The sequence below is a fragment of the Psammomys obesus genome, unplaced genomic scaffold, assembly GCF_907164565.1.
Source record: "Psammomys obesus unplaced genomic scaffold, mPsaObe1.curated_primary_1811, whole genome shotgun sequence".
Classification (NCBI taxonomy): domain Eukaryota; kingdom Metazoa; phylum Chordata; class Mammalia; order Rodentia; family Muridae; genus Psammomys; species Psammomys obesus.
The window spans coordinates 2,017,924-2,043,237 of NW_026596452.1; positions in this window are offsets into that span (position 1 = coordinate 2,017,924).

Here is a 25,314-nt window from a genome sequence, read left to right on the forward strand (position 1 = left end):
ATAGATGAATCCAGTGAGGGAAGCTCTCACACTTAGCTGCTGTGGGGGGTCACAAGAATCACCTTGAAAGGGCCTTACCATTTAGGAGAAATGGATGAGGGATTTTGGACATCTCAGACTTGGAGGTCCACTTCAGAAGTTGGTAAAGGAAGTTATGTGTCAGAACTGGTAGGTAGGGTAACTAGGAGAAGGAGGATGCTGGTGAGCTTGGGATCAGGCAAATGGTGGATTAAGGAAATAGAAGCTCCTACTTTGGCTAAAAATGTCCCTTCCCAGTAAGGGGACTGGACAGGTTGGCATCACTAAAAAGGAATGCATCAAGGGAACACCCTGAAGACACAATTTAGTGGTGAAGGCTGGCAAGGCTGTCCACCTACCCCAACAATAGAGGAACTAGGAGAGGTTGGTTCCCAATACTCAGTCAGGACTAAATAAGTGGCTCTGGTATCCACAAGAAAGGCTGCCCCAATACTATGATAATTACCTATGGCTCCCTATTAGTGATGGCAGTGGTCAGGTCAATGAAACCCAGGTACCTTTAGTTGTCCATAACCAGGCCTAGGATATCTGCTGGAAGGCAATCTGGGAGTGATGCCCCCATACCGTGGGAGAAATGGTGACAGTCAACACCCCAATGTCCCTCTTGGTGATATTTTGAACATGGTCCCGGTGGCTTGCAGGGGTTAGGAGGAAACTGGGTTATGACAAAACTCAGTGACCTTCTTGACCACATTTGACACAGGAACCCTGTGGTCCTCATGCCTTAGGAAGAAAGGGAGCCTGGATAGTCGCTGAGGCCAGTAGGATGGCCTCAGCCTGCATTTGGTATTTTTGCTTGTAGACTTTCTCATTTCTCTCACGGTACAGCACTAAGGCCAACACTAAGACTTCTGCTTGTTTTGTCAGAGTTCATATTTCTAAGCACTTAAGCCTAGCCCTTTTGTCAGGGTAACTCTGGGAGATAAAATAGGTCATCAGGTTGCCTACTCACTGTACTTTCAATGTCTAGATTGGTGTGTTGTAAGAAGGCCTTTGTAAGCATGTCTAGGAATTGAGACAGGTTTTCATTCTTGTCCTGAATGAATCTCATCTGCATTCTAGTCTGTTCCCAAACTTGCCTGCACTCCTCACATAATAGGTTGTTGGTAAGAATCATATATATCATATATATATATGATATATATGATTCTTACAGTCTTACCTTTCATTATATACATGCCTATCGTTATGCCTTCCCTTTTCGTTTCTGACTTTGCTGCTTTGGATAGTGTCTCTGTGCCTTTTAGTTAGTTTGGCTAAGGGTTTCTCTGTCTTGTTGATTTTCTCAAACAACCAGCTCTTGGTTTCATCAATTCTTTGAATTATTTTTTTTTGTTTCTAATGTATTGATTACAGCCCTGAGTCTGATTATTTCCAAGCATCTACTCCTCTTGCATGTGTCTGCTTCTTTTTGTTCGGCTATGCTGTTAAGTTACTTGTATGAGAACTCTCCAATTTCTTTATGAAGGTGCTTAGTGCTATGAACTTTCTTCTTAGCACTGCTTTCATTGTGTCTTATTACTTTGGTGCCACGGACCAGCCCAGTCAGGTTCCCTGCATCCTCGGGAGAATTAGGGTACTTGGATATCAGGAAGGCACAGTTTCAGGCGAGTTGACAGACACAGACCACACCGAGATCGCTTTGACTCTGCTGTAATTTTACTGAAGTTAGGCTAATAATTTTATAGTGATTTCATAAGGAAGCACCTTAAAGTTGGCATGCTTTCCAAAACATTCAAACTTTTACCAAGGATACAAAGTTTGTTTCAAATCGAAAGTGTAGCCAAGTGTAAAGCAGTGCCTACAAGAAATCTCAGCCTAGAAACTTTCTGATCAACGCAAACAAGAAACAAAAACCTCAAACTGTGGTTTCATTATCACTGACTAGTGAAGGGGAAAGTCAGGAGCTGTAATAGTCCTCCAAGCCAAGTCAAATACCTGCCAAAGTCTTTTTCTATATTAAAGTCTAAATACACCTTGGTCAACCATCCTCTCATATGTCTTGCTAAAGATTTATAACCTTCCTTAGAAACAAGATGTTAAAGGGAGGCATGCTCAAGCCTGCTGTACTTGCTTATGCTATTTTTTCCTAAGAAGGAACCCATTATTTATTTTTCTATTCTTATAATGCTTTCTAATACTAAATCCGATTCATTACTTATTTTTCTTTTACTCTATTCTTGCTAAAGCTTTTAATAATCTATCAAAAGTATATTTCCTTGAATAGTTAGTTGTGCTGTACCAGGAATCATAGAGAAAAATCAAAAGGCTCATTCAATCCTTCATCTGAAAAAGCAGGATTTTCAGAGTACACCTTTTTGGTGTAGATGGCCAGGGGGAACAACCAGGGACTTCCAGAGAGCAGATTCCTGTAGAAAACGTGTCTCCTCATCTTAGCAGCATAATTTTATGCTTATATAGCACATTTTTATACTCATATAGACTCTGGAGTTAGTGTGGCATTTTGTGTATGTTGCACCTTCATTTTCATTGAATTTTAGGAATCTTTAAATTTTTCCTTTATTTCCTCCCTGATTCAGTGGTCATTGAGTAGAGAGTTGTTTGGTTTCCATGAGTTTGTTGGTTTTCTGTTGTTTCTGTGGTTGTTGAAGTGGCCTGATAGGATACAAGGGATTATTTCAATCTTCTTGTATCTGTTGAGCCTTGCTTTCCAACTATATGGACAATTTTCAAAAAGGTCTGTGTGGTATGGAGAAGAAGGTATATTCTTTTCTGTTTGAATGGAATGTTCTGTAGATATCTGTCAGGTCCATTTAATTCATAACATCAGTTAGTTTCATTATTTCTTTGTTTAGTTTCCATATCCTTGACCTGTCCATCAAAGAGAGTAGGGTGTTGAAGTCTCTCATTATTAATGTGTGGGGTTCATTGTATGATTTAAGCTTTAGAAATGTGTTTTTTTTTTATTTTAATGTGGGTCCCTTCGATTTGAGGCATCGATATTCAAAATTGAGACGTCATCTTGGTGGATTTTTTTTTTCCTTTGGCGAGTATAGAATGTCCTTCCCTGTCTGTTTTGGTTAATTTTGGTTGAAAGTCTATTTATTAAATATTAAAATGGCTACTCCAGCTGGCTTCTTGGGTCTGTTTGCTTGGAAAATTTTCTCCAGCCCTTTACTCTGAGGTAATGTTTATCTTTGTTGTTGAGCTGTGTTTCTTGCATGCAGGACAAAGATAGATCCTGTTTTCACATCCATTTTGTTAGCCTATGTCTTTTTTTATTGGGGAATTGAGTCCATTGGTGTTGAGAGATATTAATGGTCAATGCTTGTTTATTCAGTTATTTTGATGTGTTGCTAGACTGTGTGTGTGTGTGTGTGTGTGTGTGTGTGTGTGTACATGTGTGTGCAAGCATGCATGTGTGTCTGTCCTTTCTGTTTTTTTTTTTTTTTCTGGTGTGGGCTTAATTGTTTCCTGTGCTTTCCTGGATGTAGTTGGCCTCCTTCAGTTGGAGTTTTTCCTCTAGTATCTTCTGTAGGGCTAGATTTGTGCATAGACATTGTTTAATTTGGTTTTGTTGTGTAATATTCTTTAAATTTGGTTTTGTTTGTTTTCTTCATATGTGATTAAAAGTCTTGCCGGGTATATTAGTCTGGGCTGACAAATGTGGTCTCTTAGAATCTGCAAAATATCTGCCCAGGATCTCTGGTTTTAAAAGGTCTATTGAGAATTTGGGTATAATTCTGATAGGTCTGCCTTTATATGTTACTTGGCCTTTCCCCTTGCAGCTTTTAGTATTTTCGTTTCTATGGATTTTCTTTACTATGGATATTTTATATAAATATTATCACAAAGCATGTGGTTGTTTATTAATAGACTCTTTTTAAAAAAGCATAAATGCTTTCAACGTTCACTCATGTTATAGACTGTAAAAAGTACTTCATTGTTTTTAACAGTTAAATAATATTTTATAAATATTATGGTTTATCTTCATTTGGACATTTGATAATGTTTCTTCCTCTCACCTCATAATATTCATTATTACAAACAATGCTGCTCATAAACATGCATGTATACATTTTTTGCATAGACATGTCTTCATTTATTTTGAGAAATGAATTAGAATATACCTTAAAGTAGAATATCTGGAATTATTTTTCCATTTTGAAAAAGTCTCTAAAGGATTGCTATTCGTTCTCCTTTAAATGGTTGGTAGAGTTTTGCCAGAATGAGAGTCTAAGTCTAGACTTTTCCTTTTCCTTTTTTTCTCTCTTTCTTTCCTCTTTTTAATGGATTTTTTTTCCTTGGAAGACAGGGTGTCTTTACATAGTGCTTGCTATTCTGGAATTTGCTGTGGAGATCAGACTTGACTCAGACTCACAGAGATTCTCCTTACCTCTGCCTTTCCAGTGGTAGGATTAAAGGCATATGATTTCATATCCAGTTTACTTTGTTTTTCTTAAATTTTTTTAACATTGATTTATTTATTTCCTTTATCTATCTATCTATCTATCTATCTATCTATCTATCTATCTATCTATCTATCTACCTACCTATCTATTCATTTGTGTGTGTGTGTGTACATGCATGTTGTATGTATGTTGGCATATGTTCAAACCACAGCATATGAGAGGAAGTCAGAAGACGACTTGTAACAGTAGGTTCTCTAATTTCTTTGCTTGGAGTCTGGTGATTGAATTTGAGTCATCAGGGTTAGCTCATGTGTGTTTATTTACTGAGTCATCTCACTAGCCCCTTATCTTTTTTATTTAATATTGCAAGTCATACTAAGCTATAGGTCTCACTTTGACATTTTTATAATATATATCATTATACTGTGTTTTTACTCATCTCACTTTCTCTCTATACTCTCTCATTGCCCCTGTCTCTATTTTACTAATTCTTGTCATACCTCTAAGTACATAAGCCTTCTGTGTTTATGTTATATATGTTCCATTATCTTGACCTTTATCTTTCACAGTCTGTCTTATGCTTAGGCAAGCCAAATGACAATACTGTCCACTGTGATTTTTAGTTGATTCACTGAGGTTTTCATTTCCAGTATTTCTACATTCTTTCCAAATTTCAATTCCTTGCTGACTATTTCTTCCATGTTGCTATTTTTTGATTCAAATAGTTGATTTTCTCATTCATTTTTTGACCTTTTCCATTATGATGATGACTTTCCTTTTTGTACCAGATTTACAAGACCCCCAAAGACCACCAGGAGTTGAGTCTGTTGCAAAACACATGAGGATCTTTTTTTTATTTTAGCTTGTGCTCATACACCCTCACTACCATAGCAGTTGAGAGCAGAGAGCCTCATACTCAGGTTAGGTGGTTGATTTAAAAAGTCTGGTTCCTCCCAGTGTATCCAAAGCAGGGAAATTCCTGTCTGGCAAGCATCTATTGGTTGAAACAAAAAAGGGGATGTTGAATTTGAATTGATTGGCTATAGGAAGGCCCCCAAACCATTAATGGTCTGGCTTCCCTTGTTTGGCTGTCCTAGAGAGAGGGGCCAGTTTCCTAGCAACTATTTCTAGTGGACAGGAAAAGAATACAGTAAGCTTGGTTCTTTTCCACAGGTGGTTGGACATGTCTCTTCCTGTGGACATGTCTCTTCCTGTCTGGCCTTTATTCGGGCTTGTGGTTTAAACTTTAAACCAATACCTCAAAAAACTAATTTTTAATTTTTTGTTCTCTAATCCTCTCAAGGTCTTAAATGGAATTTATCTATTCATATCCTTATTAAAGTCACTGCTAATATTTAGGATTAAAGTTTTGAAATCCTTATGTAGTATTTTATGTATTTCAGTATCTTTGAATTTAGTAGCTGAAAAGTTACAATCTTTTGAAGCTGTGTTGCCTTGTTTTTTATATGTTTTCTTTTTTAATTTAATTTAATTTTATTAATTATACTTTATTCACTTTGTATCCCCCTCATAAGTCCTTCCCTCTTCCCCTCCCAGTCCCACCCTCCCTCCCTCTTCTTCACACATGCCCCTCCCCAAGTCCACTGATAGGGGAAGTCCTCCTCTCCTTCCTTCTGATCTTAGTCTATAGATCATAGACTAAGGAGTGGCTGCATTGTCATCTTCTGTGGCCTGGTAAGGCTGCTCCCCCCTCAGAGGAAGGTGATCAAAGAGCAGGCCAATCAGATTATGGCAGAGGCAGTCCCTCTTCCCATTACTATGTAACCCACTTGGACACTAAACTGCCATGGGCTACATCTGTGCAGAGGTTCTAGGTTATCTCCGAAAGAGGATGGACATCAGAAGAAGAAGAAAACAAAAAAACAACCTAGAAACCTGCCACAGAAGGCCTCTGAAAGGCTCTGCCCTGCAGACTATCAAAGCAGATGCTGAGACTTATGGCCAAATGTTGGGCAATGTGCATGGAATCTTATGTAAGAAGTGGGAAATAGTAAGGTCTGGAGAGGACAGGAACTTCACAAGGAAAGCAACAGAACCAGAAAATTTGAACACAGGGGTCTTCCTAAAGACTCATACTCTAACCATGTGTTTTCTTTTATGTGTTGCAATTTATTCATTGCCTCCATCACTATTATATTGCTGTGAAGAGAAATCATGACCAAGGTAATTCTTATAAAATAAAGCATTTAACTGAGGGCTTGCTTATAGTTTTAGGGGTTTAGTTCATGGTGGCATGGTGACATGCAGACAGGTGTTGGAGCAGTAGCTGAAAGTTGTATCTTGATCCACAGCAGGGGGTTAGGGGAGACAGAAGAGACTCTGAGCTTGGCATGTACTTTTGAAACTTCAAATCTTCCCCTCAGTGACAATTCTTCTCCAACAAGGCCACACCTATTCCAACATGGCCACACTTTTTAATCCTTCTTAATTAATGCCACTCCATGGTGACTAAGCATTCAAAAATATCTGGTGGCCATTCTTATTTAAACTTCCACATATATCTTTTAGTTTGGATATATCTTCTGATTTTGTTTGGCAAGCTTCTCTTTGAGAAACCTACTTTTGATGGCTTAATCTCCAGTATCATTCAGAAACAATTTCCAATAATGAAAAAACTAAAAATTTAATTAGATAAAAATAAGAAGGGGAGCTAGAAAATTAAAAACATGAGTTGTTTTGTGGAGATAAAAAGACAAGGTCAACATACTATTGAAAATGTAGTAGAGAGGAAAAAATGGTAAACCCAAGGAATAAAAATGAAATAAGAAGAAAACAACGAAAAGGTACTCTGAAAGGGGAAAATATATAAACAAAATGAGATGAATATATGAAAGGGAATGAAAAATACAAATGAAAGATTTTTAATATGGTAAAGTAAAGGTACTAGCAAAATTATAACAAAAGAAAAAAGTGGAAATAGAAGGAAGGAAAAATTGAAATTTGATTCTTTGAATGTTGGAGATGACCAGATACATACATAAGGGTTGGGGGAGATATATGGTCAATTGAACTCTGACTTCTGTCTTTCCTATAGTTTCTGCTGGTGCTGAGCTGTATTTGACAAGTGTCTGATGTCTTCCAGAGTTGTCTTCTCTTTAGTAGCTTCCTTTCTTTGTATACCAAGGACTACTGCTATGTATAAGTAGCCTTGCAGTCTTACTTGGTCACATTCCTTTAGCCCTGCCACCATAGATTCCCTTATATAGTTACATCCCTTCTTTCATTCCTGATTTTAGTAAGTTGAGGCCTCTCCTATTTTTGCAAACCCATTATAGGCTGGTTCTATTTAAAAACCTTAGGGAGTCTTTCCAATAATAGGTTTTCATATGACTTTTTGAAAAAAAAATAATGTTAGTTATTCTTCTTGTGGTCTCTCGTCTTCCTTGGCCTTTTGTCCTTTGCCCCAACTAACCCTTTAAATTCTTTGCATCATTGCATTATATCACCACTCTCTTGAAAACCCCTACCTTCAATGGCTGCCTACTAATTTCCTGACCTCTATGGGTATTCCAAACAAAACACACATATCTGAATATGCAAAGCTAATATCCATAAATGAAAACATAATATTTATTTTTCTAGGGCTGATTTAACTAATTCAGGATGAATGTTTTCAACTCTATTCATTTAGCTGTGACTTTCATAATTTCATTTCTTCTTTACAGCTGAATGATAGTGTACTTTGTAGAAGTGTACCATATTTTGTTATCTATTCATCGATTGATAAACATCAAGACTGTTCCCATATCTTGGCTATTGTAATCAGAGCAGAAATAAGTGTGAATAAGATATCTCTAGAGTAGGATATTTTGTGTATATTTGTACATATGTAGCTGAATCATGTGGTAGTACTTCTTATTTCCCTTTCCCTCCTTCATTTGTCTTAATGCTCTATCAATTATTGTGCTGAATGGGAGCAGAAGAGTAGATATTATTGTTGACATGTGATGAACAAGAGGAGAACTGCTAGGGCCAGGTGTCTTGTCAGGATGGTTGAAAGATGTTACTTCACTTAGCAAGATATAGGTTAGGGTTGCTATTTATTGCCTTTACTATGTTTAATTATGTTCTCTGTGTTCCTGTATTCTTCAACATGAAGTGATGTTGGATTTTGTCAAAGGCCTTGTCTTATTGCTATGAAGAGACACCATGACCATAGTAACTCTTATAAAGATAAAGGTAAACATTTAATTGGAGCTGGCTTACAATTTCAGAGATTTAGTCCTTTATTGTCATGGTGGGAGACATGGCATTGTGCTGGCAAACATGGTGCTGGAGAAGAAGCTGAGAGGGCTACTTCTTTATCTGCAGGCAGCAGAAGGAGACTGCCACATTGGGCATACATATGTTGAGACTAGCCTTCCTCCACAATGGCACACTTCCTCTAATAAAGCCACACCAACTCCAACAAAGCCACACCTCATATTAGTGCCACTCCCAAGCATTCAAACACTTGAGTCTATGAGGGCCATTTCTATTTAAACCACTGCATTCCACTCCCTGGCCCCCATAGGCTTCTAGCCATACCATAATGCAAAAATACATTCAGTTCAGCTTCAAAAGTCTCCATAGTTTTTTTTTTTATAGTCTCCACACTGTTTAAAGGTAAAAAGTTCAAAGTCTCTTCTGAGATTCATGCAATCTCTAAGCTGTAATCCTCTGTAAAATAAAAATGGAAAACCTATAATAGCACAGGATATTCATTACTGTTCAAAATGGAGGAAGGGAGCAGAATGAAGAAATCTCAGACTAAAACAAGACCCACAAATTGGGAAAACTCCAAACTCTTCAACTTCATGTTTGCTGTCAAAGCATTCTTAAGATCTCCAACTTCTTTTAGCTTTGTTGATTGCAACACACTTCTTTCTCTTGGCCTGGATCCACTGTCTGTTAGTAGCTCCTCTTGACTTTATATCCTCTAGAAATTTGGATCTTCTCTTTGTACTGGTTAGTTAGGCTAGAGGCATGTCAAACTTCTCAAAGAGTCAATTACTCATTTCATTGATTCTTTGTTTCTATATTAACTTCAGCTGTGATTGTGATTATTACTTCTCATCTATTTTTAGAGGATATTCTTTGTTTTTGTTCTTCCAGTGCTTTAAGGTACATACATACATTAATATGAGATTTTTCATTTTTTTTTGGTGTAAGCATTTAGTGCCATAAACTCTCCTCTTTCTTGATTTAGTTTCAATTTATTGTTGTTGTTTTGTTTCGGTATTAGTTTTTAGAGACAGGGTTTCTCTGTGTAGCCTTTGCTATCGTGGACTTGTTCTGTAGAACAGGCTAGCCTTGGACTCACCAAGATCCACCTGCCTCTGCCTCCCTGAGTGCTGGGATTACAGGCATGTGTCACCGTGCCCAAATTTCTTTTTTATTTTTAATGTAAACTTTATTACTAAACAAACAAAACAAAAATACAAAAAAAAAAAAACAAACAAACAAAGGATTGTTAGGATTGCCTTCATGCATCTCATAGATTTTGGTATATTGTATTCTCATTTTCATTTAATTATAGGAAGGCTTATATTTTATTTTTGATTTCTTTTTTCATATAATTAATATTCAGTAGAGTGTTGTTTAGTTTTCATGAGTATGTGTAAATTTTGTATGTTTTTATGGATTTTGATATACAGCTTGGATATAGTTATCCTCTTCAGATTGAAATAGTTCTTCTAGTATTCTCAGTAGAGTTGTTAGAGTAGTTACTTATTTCTTTAATCTGTTTATATCATGGAAAGTTTTTATTTCTGTTTCAATTTTGATGGATAGTTTTCTAGGTATAAAAATATTAGTTGGCCATTGTGGTTGTTTGGAACTTGGAATTCATCTGACCAGGTCCTTCTGGCATTAAAGTTTTTTTTTTAATAATCAAGTTTTATTATAACTGGCTTGCCTTTATAAGTGACTTGATATTTTCTCTCTCATCTTTCAATATCCTTTCTTGATTCTGTGTTTTTAGTGTTTTAACTATATGTTGTGGCTGTTTAAATGAGAATGTCCCTTCTAGACACATGTATTTGAATACTTGGTTCCTAGTGGTAGTGCTGTTTGGGAAAGTTTAAGAGCTGTGGGCTTGTTGGAGGAAGTGCATCAATGGAGGTGGGATTTGAAAATTTAAATAATCACACATTTCTAGTTGCTTTCTATAGTTTGTTCTTATCATTCAGCTCTCAGCTTCCCATTTCTGAATTCATACCTGCTACTTTCTACCACACTTTCTGATACTGAAGACTGTTATCCCTTTGAAAGTATAAGCAAAAATAAATGCTTTCTCAAACAATAGTAATCCTAAGACACTAGGTTTAGGAACTTTTTTTTTTAAAAGATTTATTTATTATATATCCAGTGTTCTGCATGCCTGTATGCCTGCATGCCAGAAGAAGGCAACAGATCTTGCTATAGATGGTTGTGAGCCATCATGTAGTTGCTGGGAATTGAATTCAGGACCCTTGGAAGAGCAGCTGGTCCTCTTAACCTCTGAGCCATTTTTCCAGCCTCACTCTTATGATTTTTAATAAAGACATTCCCTACGACTTTGCTATAGTATTCCTCTTCTTCTATGCCAATAGTTTGGAGTTTGTAGATTATGTATTTTCATTGTGTTCCCAAATTTTTATACGTATTATACACACACACACACACACACACACACACACACACACACACACACACTTCAACTTCTCATTGACCACTGCAATTGGACTGTCTATCTCACAAATAAGTCATTTATACAGGGGAAGCCTCCAAGGTTTTCAGTAGATTTTCACAGGATCAGTGGGCATACTTCCATCAAATTATTTAATATGTCCAAAATTCATCCATTTTCTCCCCAGAACATGTTGATTGAAAAAGGGACCTCAACCTTGTTGGGCAAATGTTTTACCACTGATCTATATCCCCCAATCCTAATGACTTGCCTTCATTAACATCCTCTCTCCACCCCCTTGTAGAGGAATTTTTAATTTAGAACATGACTGCTCTGATAGGAGATAACAACCAAAGATTTTCTAGGACTGTATGATCCAGCTACAATGCAAACATACCTTTAATCCAGGAGATTAAACAGATCTCCAGCCTGGTATAGAGTAAGTTTTGGGTACAGAAAAGCTTATGTCCAAGCATGATGGTACATGCCCTTAATCTCAAACAGTGGAGGTAAAGATAGTTTGTAGGAGGAAACACCCATGTTTGAAAGTGATGTCTAATTGAGGGGCAGAAAAAGTGAAAAATCAGAGAAAGGTTTGGGAGAATAAGATATGCCCAACTCTCACAAGAACAGAAAGAAAAGGGAAGCTACTTAAGGGTCAATGCAGAGTGAGAAGAGGCAATTTTACTGGGACAGTAATAGAGAGGCAGGTTGCAAAGAAATAACATGGATAAAGATGGAATGAGCCAGAGAATGAGGAGCCAAAAGATTAGAAGTCATTGCTGGAGTTAGTTAGAGAACAAGCAGAGCAAATCAGAGCCAGAGAGAAAAATCCAGATTGAATAAATTAGATGGGAGAAGAATTTGAGCCAGAACAGTTGAGTTAAACCAGTCAGCTGTGATCTTAGAAAGAACAAGGAAGAATGAGCTTCTTAAGCATTGAAAACATTGAGTTGAAAACATTCTAGGCCTAGGTTAGATTGTATGGAGGCTAGAAGCTTCCAGGTTGAGGCCTAGGTTCGCAGACAGAGAAAACAATTAAATCAGACAAATAAAGGTTTCTTTTCCACCCCTTAATTCTTGAGAGATCGTGGTCAGGATCCATCACTATGAGCTGTTTTGAAAAAAAGACAGTCCTTAGTTAGAAATTAATCTAGTCTGAACATTTATATTCTGTGTAGCTATGGGCAAGTCATGCACTCTATCTGGAGTCGAGTTTTTCATCCGTAAGATTGGAGTAATACCCATCTTTCAGGGTAGTGCCAAACCCTTGAGCATTCAGTAATACTGGTTATTATTGTAACTGCATGTTGTTTCCAGCTCAGGCCTTCATCCATATTTTCTTCTGTGAATCAATCTGGAACTATATCTGCAAAAATGAATGAATGAATGAATGAATGAATGAATGAATGAATGAAAAAAATAAATGAAAACAACCCTTCTCCCCAAAAAAAATTGTTCAGGAATAATGGAAATGAAACCATATAGTAGCAGTACTCTTTTTCATAAAGCCTCTTTCACTCTGCATAATATTTTGAAACTCCTCTATGTTTTAGGTTTATCAGCAATTGTTCTCGTTTCCTTCCCCGTTAACTCTGACCAAAAACAGCTTGGGGAGGAAGGGTTTTTTTCAGCTTATACTTTCAGGTCATAGTCTATCATGGAAGGAAGTCAAAGCAGGAACTCAAGGCTGGCTCCTGGAGGCAGGAACCGTTGAGGCTGTTGGGTGGTTTACTCACTGACTTGCCTTACTGGCTTGCTTAGCTAGTTTTCTTGGACAACCTAGTATCATTTGCCTAAGGATGATACTGCCCTCAGTGAGCTGTACTCCCCTTCATCAATTAGTGATGAAGATACTACTCTCCCCTTCAGACATGCCCACAGGCCAATCTGATCTAGGAAATTCCTCAATAAGGACTTTCCTCTTAGATGACTCTAGGTTATGTTAAGTTGAGAATTAAGGTTAGCCATGACAGTAATTGATATAAATATATTCATTTTTCAAATATACCACATTTTATTCAACCATTATATTCGTGGATATATCTAGGCTGCAATGGAAAGCCACCTGTAGAGGTCTTTTCTTAAAACTCTATTTTATTTGGGGTGTTTAGGCCTACACCTTTCTTCCACCAATCCCCAACCTTAAGTAGGAGAGAGAAAAGGTCAGAAGGTAAAGGGGCCCAGACCCCTTTACTTCTTCCAGCTAGTTAGGGTCAAGGGGTTTTTTTATGACTCTATATCAATCTCCATCAACCGCAGACATAGCTAGAAGGCTCCTCCACTCTGTTGCATGCAGACATATTTCTTTCCATCTGTCTGCTCCAAACTGCCAGTCTGTCTGGTCTCTCCAAAATGCTACACAACACATGCCAACATTGAACACCACACAGAACACCACCAAACTCCACTCCAGAATGCCATCACAAGGTCTCTTTCTTGGCCTCATGTTTATACTCTCAAAGTCCTAAACCACACCCCTCTCTGTGTGGTACATAGAAGGTTGTTACCAGCTGGCAAAGATCATGCCCCAAGTGTGACAATTAACAGTGTGAACAAACTATAGCCCAACTAAAATATAACACTTGGGATTAAAACAAGCATATTTTTATAACATACAAAGAAACCAAATCTTCCATTATGTATCCCCTTTCTGTTTAAAAATGACTTTTCCTCTAACATTAATAAAGTATATACAATAATAATTATGAGAATTATCAGGTAAGAATTACATTTACAGAGTCCTGTCCATTCATATTTGGCATCGTTAGAAAAAGCATTCCAGTATCTATCCTATCCTAGTGAGTCCAAAGTTTTTACCTAAAACACTTTCTTATCAACCTGAAAACATCTATCAAAAGACCTTAAAACATCCTTTTAGACCTAAAACATTGTGTTAGTTCCTAAACAACTGAACTTAATTATATTGAGACAATGGCTGTCTAGTCTTCAATACCATCAGAGACCTTAGAGGGAAATAATATTACCCAAGTGTGTAGGAACCATAGAACAAACAGCTCCCTGAACTATAGAAATGAAAGAGACAATTGACTGCCTGGACAGTCACCAGAGGTTTCTTGGTGTTGTTGGGACATCCAATCTTCACCCTACTAGCCCAGAATAGCTGACAGGCTATTTCTGTGACACAGGAATTTTGAAGGACTGATCACTTAGTCTCTGCAAAGTTGGACAGTTAATATTCCAGGACTGCTTGTTCACAGAATTGTGAACAGACAGCCTGCTATCAGCAGTTGAAGGAGTTTTCTCCTTCCCCCAAGAAGCTATCTTGCCACATTTTTTTCTTTCATGCCCATCATCTTCTTCGAAATAGACTAGAGGTGCTGCCAGGAGCAGATGTGTCTCTCTATCAGAAAAGTCTTTTATTATTAAGATATCCTTTAAATGCCTGAAGAGGTAGTGAACAATCATGTCAGCTTTCAGCAAGTCCAGATCTTAGCTTGCTGTCCATAACTGATCCTGAATAGAGCCAACCAGGTTTAAATCTGCTGAGACAAATTCAGACTAGACACAGAAGCTAAAATTTATCTAATATATGGGAAAAGTGAGAAATCCAAAAACCAAAGGAAAAATTCATTAATTCATTTGGGGGTCCATGTGAGCTATGGCAGATTCAGGTCTCATGACTTTTTTGATTTCCTGAAACTCATATGAATTTTTAGTTTACAAAATGAAATATACAAAAAACTCAAAAAAGTAACATATTAGCAAACCTAATATAAGCAACATTCTGTGAGTAACAGGTAAAACTGCATCCAACGGAATGAGTATCAGCCCTTCTTCCCTGTTTGATTTGTAACCTTTATAAGCAATTTAAGTGTGTCCATGGTCTGAAACTCTTAACACTTTAACTGTGGGCACAGCTGTTGGTAATCAGCTTTCATGCCATTTTCATGTCACACTGGAAAGTTAAGCTCTTCAATGCAGGTTTCCATGGTCTGGTTTTGGGCCTCTGCTGTGTGTAGAAGCTTAACCAAGAGCTGTAACACTTTGATATCTCCATAGGCTTTGGAACTCCTTTCCATTGCAATCTCATTTTATTTCCATTGATGTATTACCTCCATGTATGTCTGTGTGAAGGTGTCAGATCCCCTGGAACTGGAACTACAGACAGTTGTAAACTGCCATGTGGGTGCTGGAATTTGAATCCATGTCCTTTAGAAGAACAGCCAATGCTCTTAACCCCTGAGCTATCTCTCCATCCCCCAGCAATCTCATTTTAAAAGAGCTAACTAACTGTAACACTCCTTGGAAAACTGTTCCCACCTTCTGGCCTATTGCACAGGCTTTTCCCTAAGGTACTCTAGCTGTTCCTGAGACCCGGGACCATTCTCCATCTAAAAGCTATGTTCCAGGCCCCCAAAGAATGACACTCCACCTAATGTTTGGCTGTAGGTTTCTGCATCTGTTTTCATCAGCTGCTGGATGAAGCCACCCAGATAATAGTTATGCTAGCTTCCTATCTTCAAGTATAGTAGAATATTAATAGTGTCAGGGGTAGGCTTTCTCTCATGGTATGGGACTAAAATTGGGCCAGTTTTTAGGGTGAACATTCCTTCATTTTCTGCTCCCTCTTAATCACAGCACCTCTTATAGGCACAAAAAAATTGTGGGTTGAAGGTCTTTTGGCTGGGTTGGTATCCCCATCCTTCCACTGGAAGTCTTACCTGGTTACAGGAGGTGACCATTTTATGTTCCATATCCCCTATTCCATCACGCTCAGATTCCTGGGAATTTCCATTGTGCTAGATTTCTATCTTGTCCTAGAGATACGCCCACACTGATTCCAGTTCTCTCTCACCAGCCTCCCCACATTTGATCCCTCTTCCCTTCCACAGCCCCTTTCCCCACCCACACCCCTTCCTCCATCCACCCTAGATGTCTATTTTATTTCCCCTCCTCAGTGAGATTCAAGCATTCTCCATTGAGTTCTACTTGTTACTTAGCTTTTTTGGGTCTGTGGATTATAGTACGGTTATTCTGCAGTTTATGGTTAATATCCACTGAGTACGTACCACACATATCTTTCTAGCCATGGTTACCTCACTCAGAATGATCTTTTCTAGTTCCATCCATTTGCCTGCAAATTTCTTGATGTCCTTGTTTTTAATAGCTAAGTAGTATTCCAATGTGGAAATGTACCACATTTTATTTTATTTTCCTTCCTTCCTTTATTTTTTATTTTTTATTTTTATTTTTCGAGACAGGGTTTCTCATGTATTAAGAACCCTGACTGTCTGGGACTTGCTTTGTAGAACATGCTGGCCTTGAACCCACTGTGGTCTGCTTTACTTGACCTCCTGAATGCTGAGATTAAAGGCATGCACCACCACGGCCAGCTCTGCCACATTTTCGTTGTCCGTTTTTGGGCTGAGTGACATCTAGGTTGATTCCAATTTCTGGCTATTATGAATAAAGTTGTTATGAACACAAATGAACAAGTGTCCTTGTAGAATGGTGGAGTATCTTTTGGGGGTATGCCCAGGAGTGGTATATCTGGGTCTTGGGGTAGGACTACTCCCATTTTTCTGAGAAAGTGCCAGATTGATTTCCAAAGTGGTTGTACAAGTTTGCACTCCCACAAACAATGGAGGAGGTTTCCCCTTTCTCCACATTCTCTCCATGATGTGTTGTCACTTGTGTTTTTTCTCTTAGCCATTCTGATGGGTATAAGATGGAATCTCAGAGTCATTTTGATTTGCATTTCCCTGATGACTAAGGATGCTGAGCACTCTCTAAGTGCTTCTTGGCCGTTAAAGATTCCTCTGTTGAGAATTATCTGTTTAGCTCTGCACCACATTTTTAAAATTGGGTTATTTGGTTTCTTTGTGACTAATTTCTTGAGTTCTTTATATATTTTGGATATTAGCCATTTGTCAGATGCAGGATTGGTGAAAAACCCATTTTGTAGGCTGCTTTGTTCTATTTGTGTCCTTTCCCTTACAAAGGCTTTTCAGATTCATAAGGTTTCATTTATTAATTATTGATTTTAGTGCCTGAGCTGTTAGTGTTCTGTTCAGGAAATATTCTCTTGTGCCAATGTGTTCAAAAGTTTTAAACTTTTAAAGATCCTTAAAGATTTAAAAGATATTTTATCATTTAGAGGAACTGTTCCAAAGCAGGTGCATCATCTCTCATGCCTATGTCAGTGATACATTAAAGTTTAAGGGTAGTATTTATTATCATTCTTCATAAATCTGTACACCTAAAGAAACTATTCAAGAGGGAAGACTCTTGCTAAAATGCTCAATTCCTATCCAGAAAAGCAAAGAGGATGGGCATCAGAAGAAGGAGAAAACAGGGAAAAAGTCAGGAGCCTGACACAGAGGACCTCTGAAAGGCTCTGCCCTGCAGACCATCAAAGCAGATGCTGATACCTATGGCTAACCTTTGGGAAGAGTGTAGGGAACCTTATGAAAGAAGTGGGAAACAGTACGATCTGGAGAGGACAGGAACTCCACAAGGAGAGCAACAGAACCAAAAAATCTGAGCACAGGGGTCTTTCCTGAGACTGATACTCCAACCAAGGACCATTCATGGAGATAACCTAAGACCCCTGCACAGATGTAGTTCAGTATACAAGTGGGTTCCATTTTAATAGGAACAATGACTGCCTCTGACATGAACTGATTGCCCTGCTCTTTAATTACCTCCCCCTGAGGGTGAAGCAGCATTACCAGGCCACAGAGAGGACTCCTGATGAGACCTAATTGACTAGGATCAGAAAGAAGGAAAAGAAGACCTCCCCTATCAATGGACTTGGGGAGGGGCATGTGTGTAGAGGGGGGAGGAAGGGAGGGATTGGGACGGGAGGAGGGAGGGAACCATAAGTGAGATACAAAGTGAATAAAGTATAATTAATAAAGAATTTAAAAAAAGAATTTTTACGTGAATCTTTTTCCTTCTTTATGTCAACTTCAGTGGATATTTTAAGACCTCACATGACTTGCTCTGAGCTTTTCTTCAATTTCTTATAGGTTTTGTTTTAGAAATTAAAAAAAAAACATTTTATATTTTTTGTTTATCATGTATATGTGTGTTGGTTTGGGGTGGGAGGTATTATGCATGGAGGGTAGAGGAAACCCTCAGGGAGTTGATTCAATTTGGAGAAAACTTGATTAGTGTAATCATCCTTCTCCAATTTAAAACCAATTGATAATGTCAGAGCAAAGAGTCACAACACAGTAGAACATGGATTTTCTTTAATGTACAGTTCATAGATTTTCTAAGACTCAGTTGCCTTAGGGGAGGAAAAAAAAGATAAAAAAAACCCAACATTTTTTATGTATGTGTGTTTTAACACCAAGCATTTAAATTTATTTCACTGCACAGGTTCTCATTATCAAGTTGCTCAAATTTTGTATTTTCTGAATATCATATAAGAGTTACTTTCCAGGAGATAGCTGCATAGATTCTAGAAATAGAGCCTTCTGTTCAGGGCACAATGGGAGAATAGGGTCTGAGACCACACAGAAGCCTTCTGTGTCACATGTCACCAGCACATATTCACACAGGACTTACTCAGTGTTCTACTCTCTCTACTTTTGTCTCAAGACCTAGGTGATACCCATGTACTCATAAAGAGGTTGTCAAGCTCTTTATCTCAACAGTAAGTTGTAGACTGTTGGATTACGAGCTCATTTTCAGCATGTAAGGCAAAAGCAAATCATATCTGGATATTAAGTCTTTCCTAAGACTTTCCTAAGATGATCACATCCTCTAAAAACTTTCCTCTATAATGAGGTTTCAGGTAAGCAACATGGCAGGGGATAACTCTGCATGTATCGTCCTTATTTGCCCAAATTACTTTCTACTTAATGCCTTAGAATATTAATGATTCTGATTGTTCATCAATTCATAGGAATTCCTAAATAAGAAAAAAAACCACTCCTTTGTTATTGAGTATCATTTCTTTAGGAAAAATTGATTTCAGTCATATCATGCTGCACTTAAAACAATTATCAGAAAGAGGCTCATAAATAACAGCATGGGTATGAGATGTGCTATTGTTTCTTCTTGTGGAAATTTGGAAGATTCATTCTTGATTTTACCAATGGCTGATAGTTCCTGGGTGATGTTCCCAGTGATATCTGCAGCTGCTCTTTTGTTGTTCACAATGGGGTTTGGCTCCAATTGCTTGTTACATTCTATTGCAGAACATGAAATATGTTACATGGCTATGCAGGTAGCCCACAAATAAAAGAGTACAAGCATTCCAAGAAAGTATGCTGAAAGGTAAATTTAGATTAAATGAAGCTGACTTCCCCATTGACATCTTTTATAAAATCAGAAATTCATACTGTAGGGATGGGAAAAATTGGTTTTGGATATAATACAGTTATATTTAATAATGCAGCAGTGCCTGTAATGAGATATATTCAGAGATAAAACAATAACTCTCTGATAAAATATTAACAACAACACATTTATTCTGACTACATGTCATATTATTTTAAAACCACTGTGAGAAAAACTGTAAAACAGTGCCAAATTCTAGAAACCTGATTGCTTCACGTGTGATTTCTAAGATGCAATCAACTGTTAAACCTCTACACTTTCCAGCCCTAAATTGCAAAATACTTCTGATTTTTATGTCCAAAGAAATCTGCTTATTTTTTCTGCCTTGTATTGGGATGGGGAAGGAAAAGAAGGGTTTTCATATTTTTGAAACTCTTGCTTTTTTATAAAGGTATATGACCTGAGAGTATTAAGTAAGCTTTCGTGGGCTGAAGCATGTGATAAAACTGAGTGCCTGCTGTCCCTTTGAAAAATAAAATAATTATAGTTCACAAACTCATAACAATCCTCTTCACTACCTTTTGTTGCTATGATATAGGCAAGGAAAATGAGTTGCCATCTATCACTGATCTTGATTGTTACATTTAGTAGTTGAGAACTATTCTTCAGAACTCATGTATCCACCTGAAGTAGAAAAATGAAAAGTAGATCAATTTGGTAGTCACTTTTCTGAAGAAAATGGAAGTAAACACATTAGAAATGCATATATTATTTGGCTTTCATTCGGAAATGCTTGGGCTAAAGTCAAGTAGGCATTAGTCCATTGGAAAATAAAGAGAGGAGGTGGGGTGAGGATTGCACGCCAGGTATGTAATGACTTCTGGCTGGTGTGTGAGACTGCAGACAATATATCATGACTAGAAAGTGGAGGTGCCTATGACAGAAAAGCAAGAGACAAAAAGACATTTAAGCCAATCCCCTTCATCAGCCTTGAGTGAGTAATTCTGTATCAGCCCAAACCTACTCCACTTTAGATAGTAAATATGAAATCAAGACCACAGACCTACTTGATTTGGGTTTCAAATAGGATTTTTAAGTAATATATAGAATGTTAGGATAATTTTTGTCTCAGATCAATAGATAGTAATTTCTGTGGTGGTTGGAGGGCAGTGCTGATATCAAATTCAGTGGCTGATGTGTGCTAGCTAAGCAGGAAACCACTAAGCTGCATCCCCAGTCAACTAAAAGTGTCATAGCAGCTTAATGCTTGAGACATATGTATGCTTTTTAAAATTATTTTTTTCTTTTATTGTATAGGATTGTTTCTTTTTCTTTTTTTTTCTTTTTTTTTAATTTTATTTTTTTCTCATCAGTTACATTTTATTAACTCTGTATCCCAGCTGTGTCCCGATTCCTCATTCCCTCCCAGTCCCTCCCTCCCTCCCTCATCTCCACCATGCCCTTTTCCAAGTCAACTGATAGGGGGGACCTCCTCCCCATTCATCTGATCCTGTTTTATCAGGTATCTTCAGGACTGGCTGCAAAGCTCTCCTCTGTGGCCTAACAGGACTGCTCCTCCCTTGCTTTTTAAAATTATTAATTATTTACCTAAAGCGAAGGTTTAACAAGATGTCTTGTATTCTTGTTTGCTAAATTTGGTGATATTTAATAGCTATGTCCTGCTAGAGCTATTATTGGCATTTTACCCAATGTATGGCTTTCTTATATTTATCTCTTTTTACCTATATTAAATCATACTGGAGAAATTAGTGAGGAAATTTCTTGCTTATACTTTATTAAACCAGAATATAAATTAATAAATACAAAGAACCTTGGAGCTAATTGCATTTACTAACATTAAAGGTCAAAAATAAAATATATCTGCAGAAAAAAAAATCTGATCCCTCAGGGAACTTCAGGGTAAAAAATAAAGCATATCTTTGTGGAAAAAAAAAATCTGATCCCTGAGGGAATTTCTAAGTTATTGGTGGCTAACAATGGAGAAGAAAACAGCAGATTAGAGAGAGCAAGACAGAAATATTTTTAAAACAAAAGAGCAATTCTGTACTAGCTTCACTCATCCAGAGAGGTATTTTCAGCTCCTCCACTAGTTCATTTCCTGATGAATTTGAAGGATTTAGTGAAATATCAGTCATAAATTATTTACCTAAAATGTGTTTATTTTATTAATTACAGTTTATTCACTTTGTATCCCAGCTATAACCCTGTCCTCCATCACCTCCCAATCCCACCCACCCTCCCTCTCCTTCTCCTATGACCCTCCCCAGGTCCAATCATAGGGGAGGTCTTCTTCCCCTTCCATCTGACCATAGTCTTATCAGGTCTCATCAGGACTGGCTTCTCTGTCTTCCTCTGTGGAATGATAAGGCTACTAGCCCTCAGGTGGAGGTGATCCAAGAGCAAGCCCATGAGTTCATATCAGAGATGGTCCCTCGTCCTATTATTGGTGAACCTTCTTGGATAGTGAGCTGCCTTGGGCTACTTCTGTACAGGGATCTAAATTATCTCCATGCATGGGCCTTGTTTGGGGTATCGTCTCAGAAAAGACCCCTGTGAACAGATATTTTGGTTCTGTTGCTCTCCTTGTGGAGCTCCTATTCCCTCCAGGTCTTTCTATCTCCACCTTCTTTCATAAGATTCCCTGCACTCTGCCCAAAGTTTGGCTCTGCATCTCAGCACATGTTTTGATACCCTGCTCGGTGGAGTCTTTCAGAGGCCGTCTGTAATGGGCCCCTGTCCTATTCCCTGTTTCTCCATCTTCCAATATCCCTCTCATTTGCTTTTCTGAATGAAGATTGAGCATCGTACCCAGGGTCCTCCTTCTTGCTTAGCTTCCTTAGGTGAACAGATTTTAGTATGATTAGCCTAATAAGTCTAATATCCACTTATAAGTGAGTATATACCATGTGTGTGTTTCTGCTTCTAGGATACCTCACTCAGGATAAACTTTTCTAAATCCCATCATTTGCCTGCAAATTTCACGATTTCTTTGTTTTTAATTGCTAGGTAGTTTTCCATTGTGTAAATGTACCACAATTTCTGTATCCATTTCTCAAATGAGGGACATCTGGGTTGTTTCCAACTTCTCACTATTACAAATAAAGCTGCTACAAACATGGATGATCAAATGTCCTTGTTCTATACTTAGCATCTTTTGGATATATGCTTAGGAGTGGTATACCTGGGTCTTGAGGTAACACTATTCCTATTTGTCTGAGAAAGTGCCAGATTTATTTCCAAAGTGATTGTACAAGTTTAAGTTCACACCAGCAATGGATTAAGGTTCCTCTTTTCCCACATCCTCTCCAGCATGTGTTGTCACTTCAGTTTTTGATCTTAGCCATTCTGATGGGTATGATGTGAAATCTCAGGGTCATTTGATTTGTATTTCCATGATGACTAAGGACGTTGAATATTTCTTTAAGAGTTTCTCTGCCATTCAATGTTCCTCTATTGAGAATTCTGTTTAGCACTGTAAAACCATTTTTTTTTAAATTGAGTAACTTGATTTGTTGCTGTTTAACTTCTTGAGTTCTTTATATATTCTGGATATTAGGCCTCTGTCAGAAATATGGTTGGTGAAAATATTTTCCCAATCTGTAGGCTGTCGTTTTGTTTTGATGACAGTGTCCTTTGCTTTACATTAGCTTTTCAGTTTCATGAGGTCCCATTTATTGATTGCTGATCTTAGAGCCTGTGGTGTTGGTGTTCTGTTGAGGAAGTTGCCTCCTGTGCCAATGAGTTCAAGGTTCTTCCCCACTTTTTCTTTTAACAGGTTTAGTGTGTTCGTTTTTATATTGAGCTCTTTCATCCACTTGGGTTTTAGTATTGTGAAGGGGGGTAAATATGGATCTACTTGCATTTTTCTACATGTAGACATCCAGTTAGACCAACACCATTTCTTGAAGATGCTATCTTTTCTCCATTGTATGGTTTTGGCATCTTTGTCAAAGATCAGGTGTCCATAAGTGAGTGGGTTTATTTCTGGGTCTTCTATTTGATTCCATTGATTCACCATGCTGTTTCTATGCCAGCACTGTGCAGTTTTTATAACTATTGCTCTATAGTACAGCTTGAGATGAGGGATGGAGATACCTCCAGAAGATCTTTTATTGTAGAGGATTGTTTTGGCAATTCTGGGTTTCTTGTTAATCCACACGAAGTTGATAATTTTTCTTTCAAGGTCTGTAAAGAATTGTGTTGGTAATTTGATGGGAATTGCATTGAATCTGTAGATTGCTTTTGGTAAGATGGCCATTTTTACTATGTTAATCCTGCCAAGCCATGAGCATGGGAGATCTTTCCATCTTCTGATATCTTCTAGTTTTTTCTTCAGAGACTGAAAGTTTTTTTTTTTTCATAGAAGTGTTTGACTTGCTTGGTTACAGTTACACCAAGGTAGTTTATGTCCTTTGTGTCTATTGTAAAAGTGTTTTTCCCTCATTTTTTTTCTCAGCCCTTTTTTTCTTTTTTATACAAGAGAGCTACGGATTTTTTTAAATTAATTTTGTATCTGCAAATAGTGATACTTTGACTTCTTCCTTTCCAAACTGAATCCCCTTGATCTACTTTTATTGTCTTATTGCTCTAGGAAGGACTTCAAGTACTATGTTAAAGAGATATGGAGAGAGTGGGCAGCCTTGCCTTGTCCCTGATTTAAGTGGGATTGATTTAAGTTTCTTTCCATTTAGTTTCACGTTGGCTATAGGTTTGCTATATATTGTCTTTACAATGTTTAGGTAAGTGTGTCGAATCCTTGATCTCTACAGGACTTTAAACATAAATGAATGTTGGATTTTATCAAATGCTTTTTCAGCATCTAAGATTATAATGTGTTCTTTTTCTTTCAGTTTGTTTTCATGGTGGATCACATTGATGGATTTCTGTATATTACACCACTCCTGCATACCTGGGATGAAGCCTACTTGCTCATAGTGGGTGATATCTTTGATATGTTCTTGGATTCAATTTGTGAGTTTTTTATTGCGTATTTTCATATCAGTGTTCATAAGAGAGATTGTCTTGATATTCTCTTTCTTTGTTGGATCTTTGTGAGGTTTAGGTATCAAGGTGAGTATGGCTTCATAGAATAAGTTTGGTAATGTTCCTTTTGTTTATATTTTGTGGAATAGTTTGAATATTATTGGTGTTAGCTCTTCTTTTAAAGTCTGGTAGTATTCTGCACTGAAACCATCTGGCCCTGGCCTTTATTGGATGGGAGTCTTTGGTTGACAGCTTCTATTTCCTTAGAGGATATAGGACAATTTAATTTACTTACCTGGTCTTGATTCAGCTTTGGCAAGTGGAAGCGATCAAGAAAATTGTCCATTTAATTTAGGTTTTCAAATTTTGTGGCATATAGGCTTTTGAAGTAAGACCTAATGATTGTTTGGATTTCCTCAGTGTCTGTAGTTATGTCCCCCTTTTCATTTCTGATTTTGTTGATTTGGATGGTTTCTCTCTGCCTTTTAGATAGTTTGGCTAAGGGTTTGTCTATTTTGTTGATTTTCTCAAAAACCAGCTCTTGGTTTCATTGATTCTATGAATTGTTTTATTTGTTTCTAATTTATTGATTTCAGCCCTGAGTTTGATTATTTCCAGCTGTCTACTCCTCTGTGGTATGTCTCCTTTTTTTTTTTTTTTTTTTTTTTTTTTTTTTTTTTTTTTTTTTTTTTTGTCTAGTGTTTTCAGGTCAGCCTTGAAGTTCCTTGTATGAGATGTTTCAAATTTCTTCTTGAAGGCACTTAATGCTATGAGTTTTCCTCTTAGCACTGCTTTCAATGTGTTCCGTATGTTTGGGAATGTTGTATCTTCATTTTCATTGAATTTTAGGAAGACTTTGATTTATTTCTTTATTTCTCCCCTGACCCAGCTGTCATTAAGTAGTGAATTGTTCAGTTTCCATGTGTGTGTAGGCTTTTTGCTATTTCTGTTGTTGTTGAGGTCCAGCTTTAG